Source organism: Tachypleus tridentatus, chromosome 9 (genome assembly GCF_004210375.1).
Source record: "Tachypleus tridentatus isolate NWPU-2018 chromosome 9, ASM421037v1, whole genome shotgun sequence".
Classification (NCBI taxonomy): domain Eukaryota; kingdom Metazoa; phylum Arthropoda; class Merostomata; order Xiphosura; family Limulidae; genus Tachypleus; species Tachypleus tridentatus.
Window position 1 is genome coordinate 1,242,749 of NC_134833.1, and position 13,799 is coordinate 1,256,547.

At 29.0% G+C, this 13,799-nt stretch overlaps 1 pseudogene across 1 annotated transcript in view; it reads right to left on the minus strand.

Moving 5' to 3' along the window:
* LOC143226953 (dynein beta chain, ciliary-like) overlaps positions 1 to 13,799 on the minus strand; it is a 186,227-nt pseudogene that overhangs the window by 33,352 nt on the left and 139,076 nt on the right. The window contains exons 46-47 of the transcript XR_013014816.1: positions 3,614 to 3,922; positions 2,835 to 3,070 (exon numbers count right to left, since the gene is read on the minus strand). The product of XR_013014816.1 is annotated as a dynein beta chain, ciliary-like (transcript). The remainder of the gene's footprint in view (positions 1 to 2,834; positions 3,071 to 3,613; positions 3,923 to 13,799) is intronic.

Below are 13,799 nucleotides of genomic sequence, written 5' to 3' on the forward strand. Positions count from 1 at the left end.
ATCCCACTTTTGTCTTACTTAAACTGTTTACATTTAGAATAATTTCATCTTTTCTTGTTCCTATTTTAGCTGTGAAAGTGTGGAGTACTTATTTAACTTAATAGAAGACAGTTTTATACTGAGTAACTAACAGTGACAGTTTCTAGATTAATAAGGCATGGCAAAGGATGTAAAGAGTTGATTCTATTGAAAGTAAAATTAATATAAAACATGTAATCATTTTGTTACCCTTAACAGTTAGCCTATCTCACCTATCCACTAGGAGCTGGGCCTGACTGATTGGTAAAATGACACTTGGACAACATCCATAATTGTGGTGCATTATACAATTAAAAATACACGTTTAAATGGTCTATGCATTTTATCTGAATGACATATACAGTTATGACAGAAGGTGTTCGTACCCCTTTGTCCCGAGTGCTTTTTTGCTCATAACTTAAAAAGTATCATGAATAGGCTAATAGAAGTATGGTATATTATAAATATTATACTAAAACATATCTACATAAATTGTTATGTAAATTAAACGACAAATAAACTGTTTCTAAACAAATAACCAAAAATAGGAGGAGCAGAAAGTGTTCGTACAATTCAGAACGTGTGAAAAAACTGATATTCCCGTAAATATTTTGTTTAGTTTGTCGAATAAACTACATTATACCATTTCAGAACTAGACACTGGGTTCATAATTATTGGAATTTAGCCAGCAACAAATGTACTTCCAGGAACTTAGCACCGTCTCCGTCATTATCTGCTTTATCATCACGGCAAACAGGAAACAACTGTCCAGTGATTTAAAAAACCGAATTATTGTAAAATACAATTCTCATGTGTCTCTTTCTGATATTACTACATAACTTAATGTGCCAAAATCTACTGCTCAAAGCATAATTGCCAAGTTTAAGCTTACAGGATCAACTGCTAACCTCCCTCGTTCCGGACGCCCACCAAAATTCCAGAGAGAACCAAGAGGAAGGTTTTCAGAGAAGTTAGTAGGAACCCTCGTTTAACACGTAATGACATACAGAAACTGGTAAGGGAAACTGGGGTTGAAGTAAGCACCTCTACAGTTAAGAACATGATACGCTCTTCTGAGTTCAAAGCATGCTGTCCTCATAGAACTTCATATTTAAAGCCTGTTCATTTAGAAGCACAATTGAAGTATGCAAGAAAGCATGCAGATAAACCCTTTACCTATTGAAAGAGTATTCTTTGGTCAGAAGAGACTAAAATCAAGCTTTTTGGCCACAATGATGTTTGCTATATTTTCCGTAAGAAGGGGAATCGAAATCTTCCAAAGAACACCGTCCCTACAGTTAAACATGGAGGTGGCTCGATCATGCTATGGGGTTCCTTCAGCTCTTCTGGTGTAGACAGCCTTCACCGCGTCATTGGAATCATGAAAAGAGAAGAGTACGATGATATTTTAGGCACTTATATCAAGAATGATGCTCGGAACTTGCAGCTTGAATGTCGTTGGATCTTCCAGCACAACAATGACCCTATGCACACATCGAAATATGTGCAATCCTGGTTGCAGAGGAACCATATAAGCGTTTTGGAGTGGCCATTGCAGTCACCGATCTCAACACAATTGAAAACATTTGGCAAGAGTTGAAGACCAAGGTTCATCAGTGTCATCCAAAAAACATGCAAGAGTTAGAGGCCTTCTGTAAAGAAGAATGGAAGAAAATACCAGTCGAATACTGTCAAACGATCATGGAGGGCTATGAGGAGAGATTGTGCCAAGTAATTCATCTGAAAGGCTACACAACTGACCATTAAAGTAGACGTACGAACACTTTCTGCCCCTCCTATGTTTGGTTATTTGTTTAGAAACAGTTTATTTTGCGTTCAATTTACATAAAATATTATGTAGATGTGTGTTAGTAAAATATTTATAATATATTATACTTTCATTATCCTAATCATGATACTTTTTAAGTTATGAGGAAAAAACTACTCACAAAGCAGGGGTATGAACACTTTTTGTTGTAACTGTACATAAATTATAAAAGATACTTTCCAATGTTAAGGTTTCTTGTAAACAGCATGCAGAATCTATTATTTTTCATCATTTTCATTCTCCACCACATTACTTATTTCGTCTCTAGCATTCATCATGACCATTGACGTATCATGTAACGCAACCTGATAATGTGGTTTTGATATAATAAACCAAACAAATTAGTTAAAAAAAGAGAGAAAAGACAAAATAAGAACTATATATATCACAATACAAAAGCAAGGTCTCTCTCAACGTGCCATCACTGGTGAGATTGGGCATAGTAAAACTGCTTTTGCAAATTTCCTAAAAGGCTCTGAGGGATCTGGAATGAGGATTTCAAGTGGTTGGCCAAACAAAATTTTGCCACCGTTGAGCAGGAGGATTTGATGGGTTGTTCTGCAAGACACTAGCCGATCGTCGAACCAAATTAATGCCCTTACAGATGCAGAATGCAGCTCAAGAACAATAAGATGGCATTTGTATATGTCATAACTCTATATGTCACACTACTAACTGTCATACCAAGATAAAGAGAGAATGACTCCAATTTTAAAAATGTCTTTAGGTGCAAACTTGATACGTTCCCATACTGAAGAAATAAACTGTCTTGTGGTGGAGAAAAGACTTGTTTCATAAAGGTTTATATATCTCTGAAACACACTTATTCAACATCACTTTGAACTGACATGACTTAAACAAAATCAACACCAACTTGGTACTCAGCACAAAACATTTTGCTAAAATGTCATTTTTAACTTAGAAAAAAATTCTGAATGAAATAAACTGAAACACACTAAATTATACCACTGTAAGATGGCTACTCACCCTCTCTGTTCTAACCTAATAACTTTGAGATTCTCCCCATATCTGTTCTTTATCCACTTTATTCCTTGAAGCTGGGGATCTATAATTAATGGCCAGCGTTCAGAATTATTTAAAATTGTGGCATTTTCTGCTGATGTTCGATCCCCTGGCAGGCCTTCATTATTCCACTGAGCAATGGTAGCATCATCAGTTAGCAGAGACAGATGATCCAGGCCTTCAGTAATAGGGATTGGAATCTAAAAATTAGACACTCAATGATTACTTCACAGATTTACACTATTTATTAAGAACAAGTTCCAGACAAAAAAAAAAATGTAGTTTTTCTACTGATTTGAAGCTTAGAATGCTGTTTATGTAAATGTACATGAAAACAAAGATAATCAGTTGACTCATATGATGTTAAACCTCAATCTGTTGTTAAAAATAAAAAATAAACAACATTGGTGACTCTGCTGATAATTTAAAACCATCGTAAGTACAGAAAACCAAATAAAATGGTTTTAAACGACATTGGTGACTCTGCTGATAATTTAAAACCATAGTAAGTACAGAAAACCAAATAAAATGGTTTTAAATAACATTGGTGACACTACTGATAATTTAAAACCATAGTAAGTACAGAAAACCAAATAAAATGGTTTTAAATAACATTGGTTACACTGCTGATAATTTAAAGCCATAGTAAGTACAGAAAACCAAATAAAATAGTTTTAACTAACATTAGTTAAACATTTATCAATAAGCCACTTTTATTCCAGTAAACTCGTATTTAAAACTACCTTCATGGACTGAAGAAAGGGAAGCCAGTGCTTTTCCACTAGGTCCAATCTATACTGTTTACTAAAACAGCCAACGTAGGACACAAAAGCACACGTCAGCAGTACATCTCCAGGCAGTGTCTTTTCTTGCTCACGCAGCTGAGTAATAGATTCGCTCCATCTGACTTTCTCTGAGGCCAGTCCTCCAACAAGCCTATTGGCTAATTCAATTGTGCGAGCTGTACTTTCTGCTTCACGTTGACAACGAAGCTTTTCAGATGTGGCTTTTTCATACTCTGCAGTTAAATTATTTAAGGTTCTTTCCAGTTCCTACCAAAAATGTTCTTTGTAAACATGTTTAAAACAATCATAGTAATATTACTAGAAGTTCTTATGAAACATTTTTCACAATATCAACTTATGAGAACACCTACAAATACATTAAGCTATAGAATATTTACAAAATGGTACATTCACCGACATAGTTTAGTTCATTCAGTAACTGAGCATATTCACACATATATATATATAACTATTTTTATGAGTTTCAACATATGCAAATAGACAGCACTGAAATGCAATAAGTTGTTTATGGGAAACTAAGAACGATTAATGATGTAGATCATGAAAACAATAATAAATCAAAATTACAAATAATTTAAGAAAATTAAGATTTAAAAATGTTTTATAACTACTGCTCTATATCCATTGTTATCATAAAACACAGCACAAAACCTTGAATACATTATTTTATAACTACTGCTCTATATCCATTGTTATCATAAAAACACAGCACAAAACCTTGAATACATTATTTTATAACTACTGCTCTATATCCATTGTTATCATAAAAACACAGCACAAAACCTTGAATACATTATTTTATAACTACTGCTCTATATCCATTGTTATCACAAAAACACAGCACAAAACCTTAAATACATTATTTTATAACTACTGCTCTATATCCTTTGTTATCATAAAACACACCACAAAACCTTAAATACATTATTTTATAACTACTGCTCCATATCCATTATCATAAAACACAGCACAAAACCTTCAATACATTATTTTATAACTACTGCTCTATATCCATTGTTATCATAAAAACACAGCACAAAAACTTAAATACATTATTTTATAACTACTGCTCTATATCCTTTGTTATCATAAAACACAGCACAAAACCTTAAATACATTATTTTATAACTACTGCTCTATATCCATTGTTATCATAAAAACACAGCACAAAACCTTAAATACATTATTTTATAACTACTGCTCTATATCCATTGTTATCATAAAAACACAGCACAAAACCTTGAATACATTATTTTATAACTACTGCTCTACATCCATTGTCATCATAAAAACACAGCACAAAACCTTGAATACATTATTTTATAACTACTGCTCTACATCCATTGTTATCATAAAAACACAGCACAAAACCTTAAATACATTATTTTATAACTACTGCTTTATATCCATTGTTATCATAAAACACAGCACAAAACCTTAAATACATTATTTTATAACTACTGCTCTATATCTATTGTTATCATAAAAACACAGCACAAAACCTTAAATACATTATTTTATAACTACTGCTCTATATCCATTGTTATCATAAAAAACACAGCACAAAACCTTAAATGCATTATTTTATAACTACTGCTCTATATCCATTGTTATCATAAAACACTGGCACAAAACCTTAAATACATTATTTTATAACTACTGCTCTATCTCCATTGTTATCATAAAACACAGCACAAAACCTTGAATACATTATTTTATAACTACTGCTCTATATCCATTGTTATCATAAAACACAGCACAAAAACTTAAATACATTATTTTATAACTACTGCTCTATATCCATTGTTATCATAAAACACAGCACAAAACCTTAAATACATTATTTTATAACTACTGCTCTATATCCATTGTTATCATAAAAACACAGCACAAAACCTTAAATACATTATTTTATAACTACTGCTCTATATCCATTGTTATCATAAAAACACAGCACAAAACCTTGAATACATTATTTTATAACTACTGCTCTACATCCATTGTTATCATAAAAACACAGCACAAAAACCTTGGATACATTATTTTATAACTTACTGCTCTACATCCATTGTTATCATAAAACACAGCACTAAAAACCTTGAATACATTATTTTATAGCTACTGCTCTATATCCATTGTTATCATAGAACACAGCACAAAACCTTAAATACATTATTTTATAACTACTGCTCTATATCCATTGTTATCATAAAAACACAGCACAAAACCTTAAATACATTATTTTATAACTACTGCTCTATATCCATTGTTATCATAAAACACAGCACAAAACCTTAAATACATTATTTTATAACTACTGCTCTACATCCATTGTTATCATAAAAACACAGCACAAAACCTTAAATACATTATTTTATAACTACTGCTTTATATCCATTGTTATCATAAAAACACAGCACAAAACCTTGAATACATTATTTTATAACTACTGCTCTATATCCATTGTTATCATAAAACACAGCACAAAACCTTGAATACATTATTTTATAACTACTGCTCTACATCCATTGTCATCATAAAAACACAGCACAAAACCTTGAATACATTATTTTATAACTACTGCTCTACATCCATTGTTATCATAAAAACACAGCACAAAACCTTAAATACATTATTTTATAACTACTGCTTTATATCCATTGTTATCATAAAACACAGCACAAAACCTTAAATACATTATTTTATAACTACTGCTCTATATCTATTGTTATCATAAAAACACAGCACAAAACCTTAAATACATTATTTTATAACTACTGCTCTATATCCATTGTTATCATAAAAACACAGCACAAAACCTTAAATACATTATTTTATAACTACTGCTCTATATCCATTGTTATCATAAAAACACAGCACAAAACCTTAAATACATTATTTTATAACTACTGCTCTATCTCCATTGTTATCATAAAAACACAGCACAAAACCTTGAATACATTATTTTATAACTACTGCCTATATCCATTGTTATCATAAAAACACAGCACAAAAACTTAAATACATTATTTTATAACTACTGCTCTATATCCATTGTTATCATAAAACACAGCACAAAACCTTAAATACATTATTTTATAACTACTGCTCTATATCCATTGTTATCATAAAAACACAGCACAAAACCTAAATACATTATTTTATAACTACTGCTCTATATCCATTGTTATCATAAAAAACACAGCACAAAACCTTGAATACATTATTTTATAACTACTGCTCTACATCCATTGTTATCATAAAAACACAGCACAAAACCTTGAATACATTATTTTATAACTACTGCTCTACATCCATTGTTATCATAAAAACACAGCACAAAACCTTGAATACATTATTTTATAGCTACTGCTCTATATCCATTGTTATCATAGAACACAGCACAAACCTTAAATACATTATTTTATAACTACTGCTCTATATCCATTGTTATCATAAAAACACAGCACAAAAACCTTAAATACATTATTTTATAACTACTGCTCTATATCCATTGTTATCATAAAAACACAGCACAAAACCTTAAATACATTATTTTATAACTACTGCTCTATATCCATTGTTATCATAAAACACAGCACAAAACCTTAAATACATTATTTTATAACTACTGCTCTATCTCCATTGTTATCATAAAAACACTGGCACAAAACCTTGAATACATTATTTTATAACTACTGCTCTATATCCATTGTTATCATAAAAACACAGCACAAAACCTTAAATACATTATTTTATAACTACTGCTCTATATCCATTGTTATCATAAAACACAGCACAAAACCTTAAATACATTATTTTATAACTACTGCTCTATATCCATTGTTATCATAAAAACACAGCACAAAACCTAAAATACATTATTTTATAACTACTGCTCTATATCCATTGTTATCATAAAACACAGCACAAAACCTTGGATACATTATTTTATAACTACTGCTCTACATCCATTGTTATCATAAAAACACAGCAGCAAAGACCTTGAATACATTATTTTATAACTACTGCTCTACATCCATTGTTATCATAAAACACAGCACAAAAACCTTGAATACATTATTTTATAACTACTGCTCTATATCCTTTGTTATCATAAAACACACCACAAAAACCTAAATACATTATTTTATAACTACTGCTCCATATCCATTATCATAAAAACACAGCACAAAACCTTCAATACATTATTTTATAACTACTGCTCTATATCCATTGTTATCATAAAAACACAGCACAAAAACTTAAATACATTATTTTATAACTACTGCTCTATATCCTTTGTTATCATAAAACACAGCACAAAAACCTAAATACATTATTTTATAACTACTGCTCTATATCCATTGTTATCATAAAACACAGCACAAAACCTTGAATACATTATTTTATAACTACTGCTCTACATCCATTGTCATCATAAAAACACAGCACAAAACCTTGAATACATTATTTTATAACTACTGCTCTACATCCATTGTTATCATAAAAACACAGCACAAAACCTTAAATACATTATTTTATAACTACTGCTTTATATCCATTGTTATCATAAAACACAGCACAAAACCTTAAATACGTTATTTTATAACTACTGCTCTATAATCTATTGTTATCATAAAACCTGGCACAAAACCTTAAATACATTATTTTATAACTACTGCTCTATATCCATTGTTATCATAAAACACAGCACAAAACCTTAAATACATTATTTTATAACTACTGCTCTATATCCATTGTTATCATAAAAACACAGCACAAAACCTTAAATACATTATTTTATAACTACTGCTCTATCTCCATTGTTATCATAAAAACACAGCACAAAACCTTGAATACATTATTTTATAACTACTGCTCTATATCCATTGTTATCATAAAAACACAGCACAAAAACTTAAATACATTATTTTATAACTACTGCTCTATATCCATTGTTATCATAAAACACAGCACAAAAACCTTAAATACATTTATTTTATAACTACTGCTCTATATCCATTGTTATCATAAAACACAGCACAAAACCTTAAATACATTATTTTATAACTACTGCTCTATATCCATTGTTATCATAAAAACACAGCACAAAACCTTGAATACATTATTTTATAACTACTGCTCTACATCCATTGTTATCATAAAAACACAGCACAAAACCTTGAATACATTATTTTATAACTACTGCTCTACATCCATTGTTATCATAAAAACACAGCACAAAACCTTGAATACATTATTTTATAGCTACTGCTCTATATCCATTGTTATCATAGAACACAGCACAAAACCTTAAATACATTATTTTATAACTACTGCTCTATATCCATTGTTATCATAAAAACACAGCACAAAACCTTAAATACATTATTTTATAACTACTGCTCTATATCCATTGTTATCATAAAAACACAGCACAAAACCTTAAATACATTATTTTATAACTACTGCTCTATATCCATTGTTATCATAAAAACACAGCACAAAACCTTAAATACATTATTTTATAACTACTGCTCTATCTCCATTGTTATCATAAAAACACAGCACAAAACCTTGAATACATTATTTTATAACTACTGCTCTATATCCATTGTTATCATAAAAACACAGCACAAAACCTTAAATACATTATTTTATAACTACTGCTCTATATCCATTGTTATCATAAAACACAGCACAAAACCTTAAATACATTATTTTATAACTACTGCTCTATATCCATTGTTATCATAAAAACACAGCACAAAACCTAAAATACATTATTTTATAACTACTGCTCTATATCCATTGTTATCATAAAAACACAGCACAAAACCTTGAATACATTATTTTATAACTACTGCTCTACATCCATTGTTATCATAAAAACACAGCACAAAACCTTGAATACATTATTTTATAACTACTGCTCTACATCCATTGTTATCATAAAAACACAGCACAAAACCTTGAATACATTATTTTATAGCTACTGCTCTATATCCATTGTTATCATAGAACACAGCACAAAACCTTAAATACATTATTTTATAACTACTGCTCTATATCCATTGTTATCATAAAAAACACAGCACAAAACCTTAAATACATTATTTTATAACTACTGCTCTATATCCATTGTTATCATAAAACACAGCACAAAACCTTAAATACATTATTTTATAACTACTGCTCTGTATCCATTGTTATCATAAAAACACAGCACAAAACCTTAAATACATTATTTTATAACTACTGCTCTATCTCCATTGTTATCATAAAAACACAGCACAAAACCTTGAATACATTATTTTATAACTACTGCTCTATATCCATTGTTATCATAAAAACACAGCACAAAATCTTAAATACATTATTTTATAACTACTGCTCTATATCCATTGTTATCATAAAAACACAGCACAAAACCTAAATACATTATTTTATAACTACTGCTCTATATCCATTGTTGTCATAAAAACACAGCACAAAACCTTGAATACATTATTTTATAACTACTGCTCTATATCCATTGTTATCATAAAAACACAACACAAAAACTTGAATACATTATTTTATAACTACTGCTCTATATCCATTGTTATCATAAAAACACAGCACAAAACCTTGAATACATTATTTTATAACTACTGCTCTATATCCATTGTTATCATAAAACACAGCACAAAACCTTAAATACATTATTTTATAACTACTGCTCTATATCCATTGTTATCATAAAAACACAGCACAAAACCTTAAATACATTATTTTATAACAACTTCTCTATATCCATTGTTATCATAAAAACACAGCACAAAACCTTGAATACATTATTTTATAACTACTGCTCTATATCCTTTGTTATCATAAAACACAGCACAAAACCTTAAATACATTATTTTATAACTACTGCTCTATATCCATTATCATAAAAACACAGCACAAAACCTTAAATACATTATTTTATAACTACTGCTCTATATCCATTGTTATCATAAAAACACAGCACAAAACCTTAAATACATTATTTTATAACTACTGCTCTATATCCTTTGTTATCATAAAACACAGCACAAAACCTTAAATACATTATTTTATAACTACTGCTCTATATCCATTGTTATCATAAAAACACAGCACAAAACCTTAAATACATTATTTTATAACTACTGCTCTATATCCATTGTTATCATAAAAACACAGCACAAAACCTTGAATACATTATTTTATAACTACTGCTCTATATCCATTGTTATCATAAAACACAGCACAAAACCTTAAATACATTATTTTATAACTACTGCTCTATATCCATTGTTATCATAAAAACACAGCACAAAACCATGAATACATTATTTTATAACTACTGCTCTATATCCATTGTTATCATAAAAACACAGCACAAAACCTTGAATACATTATTTTATAACTACTGCTCTATATCCATTGTTATCATAAAAACACAGCACAAAACCTTGAATACATTATTTTATAACTACTGCTCTATATCCATTGTTATCATAAAAACCAAAACACAAAACCTTAAATACATTATTTTATAACTACTTATCTATTTCCATTGTTATCATAAAAACACAGCACAAAACCTTGAATACATTATTTTATAACTACTGCTCTATATCCATTGTTCTCATAAAACACAGCACAAACCTTGAATACATTATTTTATAACTACTGCTCTATATCCATTGTTATCATAAAAACACAGCACAAAACCTTGAATACATTATTTTATAACTGCTGCTCTATATCCATTGTTTTCATAAAAACACAGCACAAAACCTTGAATACATTATTTTATAACTACTGCTCTATATCCATTGTTATTATACAAACACAGCACAAAACCTTAAATACATTATTTTATAACTACTTATCTATTTCCATTGTTATCATAAAAACACAGCACAAAACCTTGAATACATTATTTTATAACTACTGCTCTATATCCATTGTTATCATAAAAACACAGCACAAAACCTTAAATACATTATTTTATAACTACTGCTCTATATCCATTGTTATCATAAAAACACAGCACAAAACCTTGAATACATTATTTTATAACTACTGCTCTATATCCATTGTTATCATAAAAACACAGCACAAAACCTTGAATACGTTATTTTATAACTACTGCTCTATATCCATTGTTATCATAAAAACACAGCACAAAACCTTAAATACATTATTTTATAACTACTTCTCTATATCCATTGTTATCATAAAAACACAGCACAAAACCTTGAATACACTATATTAAATTACTACTACTATATATCCATTGTTATCATAAAAACACAGCACAAAACCTTAAATACATTATTTTATAACTACTGCTCTATATCCATTGTTATCATAAAAACACAGCACAAAACCTTGAATACATTATTTTATAACTACTGCTCTATATCCACTGTTATCATAAAAACACAGCACAGAACCTTAAGTACATTATTTTATAACTACTGCTCTATATCCATTGTTATCATAAAAACACAGCACAAAACCTTGAATACATTATTTTATAACTACTGCTCTATATCCATTGTTATCATAAAACACAGCACAAAACGTTGAATACATTGTTTTATAACTACTGCTCTATATCCATTGTTATCATAAAACACAGGACAAACCTTGAATACATTATTTTATAACTACTGCTCTATATCCATTGTTATCATAAAAACACAGCACAAAACCTTGAATACATTATTTTATAACTACTGCTCTATATCCATTGTTATCATAAAAACACAGCACAAAACCTTGAATACATTATTTTATAACTACTGCTCTATATCCATTGTTATCATAAAAACACAGCACAAAACCTTAAATACGTTATTTTATAACTACTGCTCTATATCCATTGTTATCATAAAAACACACCACAAAACCTTGAATACATTATTTTATAACTACTGCTCTATATCCATTGTTATCATAAAACACAGCACAAAACCTTAAATACATTATTTTATAACTACTGCTCTATATCCATTGTTATCATAAAAATACAGCACAAAACCTTGAATACATTATTTTATAACTACTGCTCTATATCCATTGTTATTATACAAACACAGCACAAAACTTTAAATACATTATTTGATAACCACTTCTCTATTTCCATTGTTATCATAAAAACACAGCAGAAAACCTTGAATACATTATTTTATAACTACTGCTCTATATCCATTGTTATCATAAAAACCAAGACACAAAACCTTAAATACATTAAGCTAAAAAACAACACAAAATAAAATTTAAAATAAAGAACTCAAATATTTAGGTTTGAATGGATATAATTCATGTAAAATATTGTTATGTCCACCATAAAGAGTATTGAAAAGTGTAACTGGAACATTGAGCTACAAAGATAAAGAAAATTTGTTTATAAATAATATTTATAAAAGCCAGTTGTCTTTTGGTACATTTGTTTATGCAACTCATCAACAAAACCATGACCTGATATTTCTGTCTTAAATACATAATATTTAAAACCTTCATAAGGGCTGGTTTGAATTTCACTGGTTTTAACTTATGCATATACTTAGCCTGATGTAAACATTCCAAAGTTTTAAAACATCTAAGTTAGAGGTTAGTTATCATAATTCATGTTGTTTTTATGAAGTTTTTCAGTTGTATTATTGCTTTTTTGATAAAATATTTTTTATTCCTTCCAAACAAATTACCATTATTCTTAACCAATGATGGTATTTGAAATTAATTTTCAGGCTTAAACTTTGTGATAACATATTTTGTCATAAACTTAGATCTACTGCCCTTGGATGTTTGTTTTGTTTGGCATTTAAACTATAATTTGTAGGTTATATGATGTAATTAAAAAAACAATTGGTATGTGAGAAATACTGATGGATTTATGATATAGTCATAATGTGGAGATTAAAATGAAAAGTAAATAAATAAATTTATATAAGAGTGTCATATGATTTCTATAAATTTATAGAAAAGTCTTGAGCTTTGGTATAATACTATGATTTACTTGTTAATTAAGATCTAATAAATATATATTGTCTTTCATATTCTAGAATTTAATAATTAATTAACTAATGAAATACAACTA